This window comes from Anopheles arabiensis, unplaced genomic scaffold (assembly GCF_016920715.1).
Source record: "Anopheles arabiensis isolate DONGOLA unplaced genomic scaffold, AaraD3 Autosomal_pericentromeric_contig0016, whole genome shotgun sequence".
Classification (NCBI taxonomy): Eukaryota; Metazoa; Arthropoda; class Insecta; order Diptera; family Culicidae; genus Anopheles; species Anopheles arabiensis.
The window spans coordinates 191,452-198,367 of record NW_024412164.1 but is presented as its reverse complement, the minus strand read 5'-3'; positions in this window follow the sequence as shown (position 1 = coordinate 198,367).

Sequence of the window (6,916 nt, the reverse complement as noted above, 5' to 3'; positions counted from 1 at the left end):
AGACTTGTGCGGTCCATTCGAGGTGATACCCGGCTCGCGATCAAAATACAAAATAACGATCTACGTGTGTATATTCGTGTGCTTCTCAACCAAAGCAATTCACTTGGAAATAGTAGAGAATCAGTCAACATCTGCCTTTATCTCGGCCCTACTCAGATTCGTGTCCCTTCGTGGAAGACCAGATATTATATATTCGGATAATGGTCGCAACTTCGTGGGTGCTGAAAAGGAGCTAAGTGAGCTTCGGAAAACGTTCAACAACCGAGAATTTCAAGACGACGTAGTAGGGGCCGCTGCCGAGAAGGGAATTCGATTTTCATTCATCCCTCCTCGGAGCCCCAATTTCGGAGGACTTTGGGAGGCCAATATTAAGGTGGCAAAGCGACTGTTGAAAGCTGCCTCTAAAGGAGCCCAGCTAAACGTGATTGAACTACAAACATTACTGCACCAAATCTCAGCCATTCTCAATTCCAGACCTCTCACCGCAACCCACACCAGCCCTGATGCCATGGAGCCTCTCACTCCCGCCCATTTCCTGATAGGAAGACCATCATTTGCAATTCCCGCCGAGGTGATGGTCAATGATTCGGAAGGCACAAAAACTCGATGGAAGCGAGTACAAAAACTATCACAGCAGTTTTGGACACGATGGAGGACGGAATACCTAGCTCAGTTACGTTGCAGCGCTAAATGGACGAAAAAGACCCCCAACATACAAACCGGGCAGATTGTATTAGTGGGCGACGACAACGTACCAGTCGGGCGGTGGCCAATGGGAATGGTGACAAAGATCTACGTGGGACCCGACGGAGTAGTTCGCGTGGCTGACGTACGGACGGGCAGTGGCACTTACAAGCGAAATGTCAGACTTCTTGCTCCACTCCCTATTGACCCTAACGATGAGACGGACGACGAAAAATCAGCAGAGGGAGATTGTTCTCAAAGTGACAGGGTGAAAGACGAACATTTTCAGACGACAGAGCACGAAGATGACCCACCACCATTGAATAATATTTGGGACGGGCGACTTCGTCCCAAAGGGGGGAGAAATGGTGACCGATAAAACGGTCCACTCGAAACAGAGAAAGAAGTCGACTTGCGTACGTTCTATAAGCCGAATTCGCTATAAGCTATAAGAAGAATGCGTTCGTTCTATAAGCCCGAACGCGAATCTATTCGCACACGAATTCGAACGCGTTGATACTATAATCTTTCTCTCGACCAATCGCGTGACGACACGTCTCGCCGCCACGTGTAATGCAAGAGGAATGCGATCTCTAACGTCCGGCGAGAGAGTGATCAAAGGATCAAGCAACGGGAGATCGTTCTCTTTCGTTCGAAGGCCATCGGGTCGTGAAGACGTGTTCGCGAGTGATATCTATATTAAAATAAATCTCGCAGTGAATTCGCAAAAATATACTATTGTGATTAATCGCACAATTTAGTGAAAGAAAGTACCTAATTCGTGAGGAAATATTCGTGTCGCGGCTTCGTGCAAAAACAGCCGTAGCAACGATAATAGATGGCAACAAAATTCAACATCAAATTTCAAGGCCATTCAAATAGTGCAAGATGGCTTCATTTGGATGAAACATGGCCGTAACAACGATAATAGATGGCAACAAAATTCAACATCAAATTTCAAAGCCATTCCAATAGTGCAAGATGGCTTCATTTGGATGAAACATGGCCGTAACAACAATAATAGATGGCAACAAAATTCAACATTAAATTTCAAGGCCATTCAAATAGTGCAAGATGGCTTTCTTTGAATGAAACATGGCCGTAACAACGATAATAGATGGCAACAAAATTCAACATCAAATTTCAAGGCCATTCAAATAGTGCAAGATGGCTTCATTTGGATGAAACATGGCCGTAACAACGATAATAGATGGCAACAAAATTCAACATCAAATTTCCGGCTATTGAAATAATGCAAGATGGCTCATTTGGATGAAACATGGCCGTAACAACGATAATAGATGGCAGCAAAATTCAACATCAAATTTTAAAACCAGTCAAATAGTTCAAGATGGCTTCATTTGGATGAAACATGGCCATAACAACGATAATAGATGGCAACAAAATTCAATATCAAATTTCCAGGCTATTGAATTGTGCAAGATGGCTCATTTGGATGAAACATGGCCGTAACAACGATAATAGATGGCAACAAAATTCAACATCAAATTTCAAGGCCATTCAAATAGTGCAAGATGCCTTCATTTGGATGAAACATGGCCGTAACAACGATAATAGATGGCTAAAAAACTCAACATCACATTTTTGGTTCATTCAAATAGTGCAATATGGCTTCATTTGGATGAAACATGGCCGTAACAACGATAATAGATGGCAACAAAATTCAACATAAAATTTCAAGGCCATTCAAATAGTGCAAGATGGCTTCATTTGGATGAAACATGGCCGTAACAACGATAATAGATGGCAACAAAATTCAACATCAAATTTCAAGGCCATTCAAATAGTGCAAGATGGCTTCATTTGGATGAAACATGGCCGTAACAACAATAATAGATGGCAACAAAATTCAACATTAAATTTCAAGGCCATTCAAATAGTGCAAGATGGCTTTCTTTGAATGAAACATGGCCGTAACAACGATAATAGATGGCAACAAAATTCAACATCAAATTTCAAGGCCATTCAAATAGTGCAAGATGGCTTCATTTGGATGAAACATGGCCGTAACAACGATAATAGATGGCAACAAAATTCAACATCAAATTTCCCGGCTATTGAAATAGTGCAAGATGGCTCATTTGGATGAAACATGGCCGTAACAACGATAATAGATGGCAGCAAAATTCAACATCAAATTTCAAAACCAGTCAAATAGTTCAAGATGGCTTCATTTGGATGAAACATGGCCATAACAACGATAATAGATGGCAACAAAATTCAATATCAAATTTCCAGGCTATTGAATTGTGCAAGATGGCTCATTTGGATGAAACATGGCCGTAACAACGATAATAGATGGCAACAAAATTCAACATCAAATTTCAAGGCCATTCAAATAGTGCAAGATGGCTTCATTTGGATGAAACATGGCCGTAACAACGATAATAGATGGCAAAAAAACTCAACATCACATTTTTGGTTCATTCAAATAGTGCAATATGGCTTCATTTGGATGAAACATGGCCGTAACAACGATAATAGATGGCAACAAAATTCAACATCAAATTTCAAGGCCATTCAAATAGTGCAAGATGGCTTCATTTGGATGAAACATGGCCGTAACAACGATAATAGATGGCAACAAAATTCAACATCAAATTTCAAGGCCATTCAAATAGTGCAAGATGGCTTCATTTGGATGAAACATGGCCGTAACAACGATAATAGATGGCAACAAAATTCAACATCAAATTTCAAGGCCATTCAAATAGTGCAAGATGGCTTCACTTGGATGAAACATGGCCGTAACAACGATAATAGATGGCAACAAAATTCAAAATCAAATTTCGAGGCCATTGAAATAGTGCAAGATGGCTTCATTTGGATGAAACATGGCCGTAACAACGATAATAGATAGCAACAAAATTCAACATCAAATTTCAAGGCCATTCAAATAGTGCGGAATGTTTTCATTTGGATGAAACATGGCCGGAACAACGATAATAGATGGCAACAAAATTCAACATCAAATACCAGGCTATTAAAATAGTGCAAGATGGCTTCATTTGGATGAAACATGGCCGTAACAACGATAATAGATGGCAACAAAATTCAACATCAAATTTCAAGGCCATTCAAATAGTGCAAGATGGCTTCATTTGGATGAAACATGGCCGTAACAACGATAATAGATGGCAACAAAATTCAACATCAAATTTCAAAACCAGTCAAATAGTTCAAGATGGCTTCATTTGGATGAAACATGGCCGTAACAACGATAATAGATGGCAACAAAACTCAACATCAAATTTCCAGGCTATTGAAATAGTGCAAGATGGCTTCATTTGGATGAAACATGGCCGTAACAACGATAATAGATGGCAACAAAATTCAACATCAAATTTCCAGGCTATTGAAATAGTGCAAGATGGCTCATTTGGATGAAACATGGCCGTAACAACGATAATAGATGGCAACAAAATTCAACATCAAATTTCAAGGCCATTCAAATAGCGCAAGATGGCTCATTTGGATGAAACATGGCCGTAACAACGATAATAGATGGCAACAAAATTCAACATCAAATTTCAAGGGCATTGTAATAGTGCAAGATGGCTTTATTTGGATGAAACATGGCCGTAACAACGATAATAGATGGCAACAAAACTCAACATCAAATTTCAAGGCCATTCAAATAGTGCAATATAACTTCATTTGGATGAAACATGGCCGTAACAACGATAATAGATGGCAACAAAATTCAACATCAAATTTCAAGGCCATTGAAATAGTGCAAGATGGCTTCATTTGGATGAAACATGGCCGTAACAACGATAATAGATGGCAACAAAATTCAACATCAAATTTCCAGGCTATTGAAATAGTGCAAGATGGCTTCATTTGGATGAAACATGGCCGTAACAACGATAATAGATGGCAACAAAATTCAACATCAAATTTCCAGGCTATTGAAATAGTGCAAGATGGCTCATTTGGATGAAACATGGCCGTAACAACGATAATAGATGGCAACAAAATTCAACATCAAATTTCAAGGGCATTCAAATAGTGCAAGATGGCTTCATTTCTTGAATCATGGCCGTAGCAACGATAATAGATGGCAACAAAATTCAACATCAAATTTCAAGGCCATTCAAATAGTGCAAGATGGCTTCATTTGGATGAAACATGGCCGTAACAACGATAATAGATGGCAACAAAATTCAACATCAAATTTCAAGGCCATTCAAATAGTGCAAGATGGCTTCATTTGGATGAAACATGGCCGTAACAACGATAATAGATGGCAACAAAATTCAACATCAAATTTCCAGGCTATTGAAATAGTGCAAGATGGCTTCATTTGGATGAAACATGGCCGTAACAACGATAATAGATGGCAACAAAATTCAATATCAAATTTCCAGGCTATTGAAATAGTGCAAGATGGCTCATTTGGATGAAACATGGCCGTAACAACGATAATAGATGGCAACAAAATTCAACATCAAATTTCAAAGCCATCGAAATAGTGCAAGATGGCTTCATTTGGATGAAACATGGCCGTAACAACGATAATAGATGGCAACAAAATTCAACATCAAATTTCAAGGCCACTCAAATAGTGCAAGATGGCTTCATTTGGATGACACATGGCCGTAACAACGATAATAGATGGCAACAAAATTCAACATCAAATTTCCAGGCTATTGAAATAGTGCAAGATGGCTCATTTGTATGAAACATGACCGTAACAACGATAATAGATGGCAACAAAATTCAACATCAAATTTCAAGGCCATTCAAATAGTGCAAGATGGCTTCATTTGGATGAAACATGGCCGTAACAACGATAATAGATGGCAACAAAATTCAACATCAAATTTCTAGGCCATTCAAATAGTGCAAGATGGCTTCATTTGGATGAAACATGGCCGTAACAACGATAATAGATGGCAACAAAATTCAACATCAAATTTCAAGGCCATTCAAATAGTGCAAGATGGCTTCATTTGGATGAAACATGGCAGGAACAACGATAATAGATGGCAACAAAATTCAACATCAAATTTCAAGGCCATTCAAATAGTGCAAGATGGCTTCATTTGGATGAAACATGGCCGTAACAACGATAATAGATGGCAACAAAATTCAACATCAAATTTCAAGGCCATTCAAATAGTGCAAGATGGCTCATTTGGATGAAACATGGCCGTAACAACGATAATAGATGGCAACAAAATTCAACATCAAATTTCAAGGCCATTCAAATAGTGCAAGATGGCTTCATTTGGATGAAACATGGCCGTAACAACGATAATAGATGGCAACAAAATTCAACATCAAATTTCCAGGCCATTCAAATAGTGCAAGATGGCTTCATTTGGATGAAACATGGCCGTAACAACGATAATAGATGGCAACAAAATTCAATATCAAATTTCCAGGCTATTCAAATAGTGCAAGATGGCTCATTTGGATGAAACATGGCCGTAACAACGATAATAGATGGCAACAAAATTCAACATCAAATTTCAAAGCCATCGAAATAGTGCAAGATGGCTTCATTTGGATGAAACATGGCCGTAACAACGATAATAGATGGCAACAAAATTCAACATCAAATTTCAAGGCCATTCAAATAGTGCAAGATGGCTTCATTTGGATGAAACATGGCCGTAACAACGATAATAGATGGCAACAAAATTCAACATCAAATTTCCAGGCTATTGAAATAGTGCAAGATGGCTTCATTTGGATGAAACATGGCCGTAACAACGATAATAGATGGCAACAAAATTCAATATCAAATTTCCAGGCTATTCAAATAGTGCAAGATGGCTCATTTGGATGAAACATGGCCGTAACAACGATAATAGATGGCAACAAAATTCAACATCAAATTTCAAAGCCATTGAATTAGTGCAAGATGGCTTCATTTGGATGAAACATGGCCGTAACAACGATAATAGATGGCAACAAAACTCAACATCAAATTTCAAGGCCATTCAAATAGTGCAAGATGGCTTCATTTGAATGAAACATGGCCGTAACAACGATAATAGATGGCAACAAAATTCAACATCAAATTTCCAGGCCATTGAAATAGTGCAAGATGGCTTCATTTGGATGAAACATGGCCGTAACAACGATAATAGATGGCAACAAAATTCAACATCAAATTTCCAGGCCATTCAAATAGTGCAAGATGGCTCATTTGTATGAAACATGGCCGTAACAACGATAATAGATGGCAACAAAATTCAAC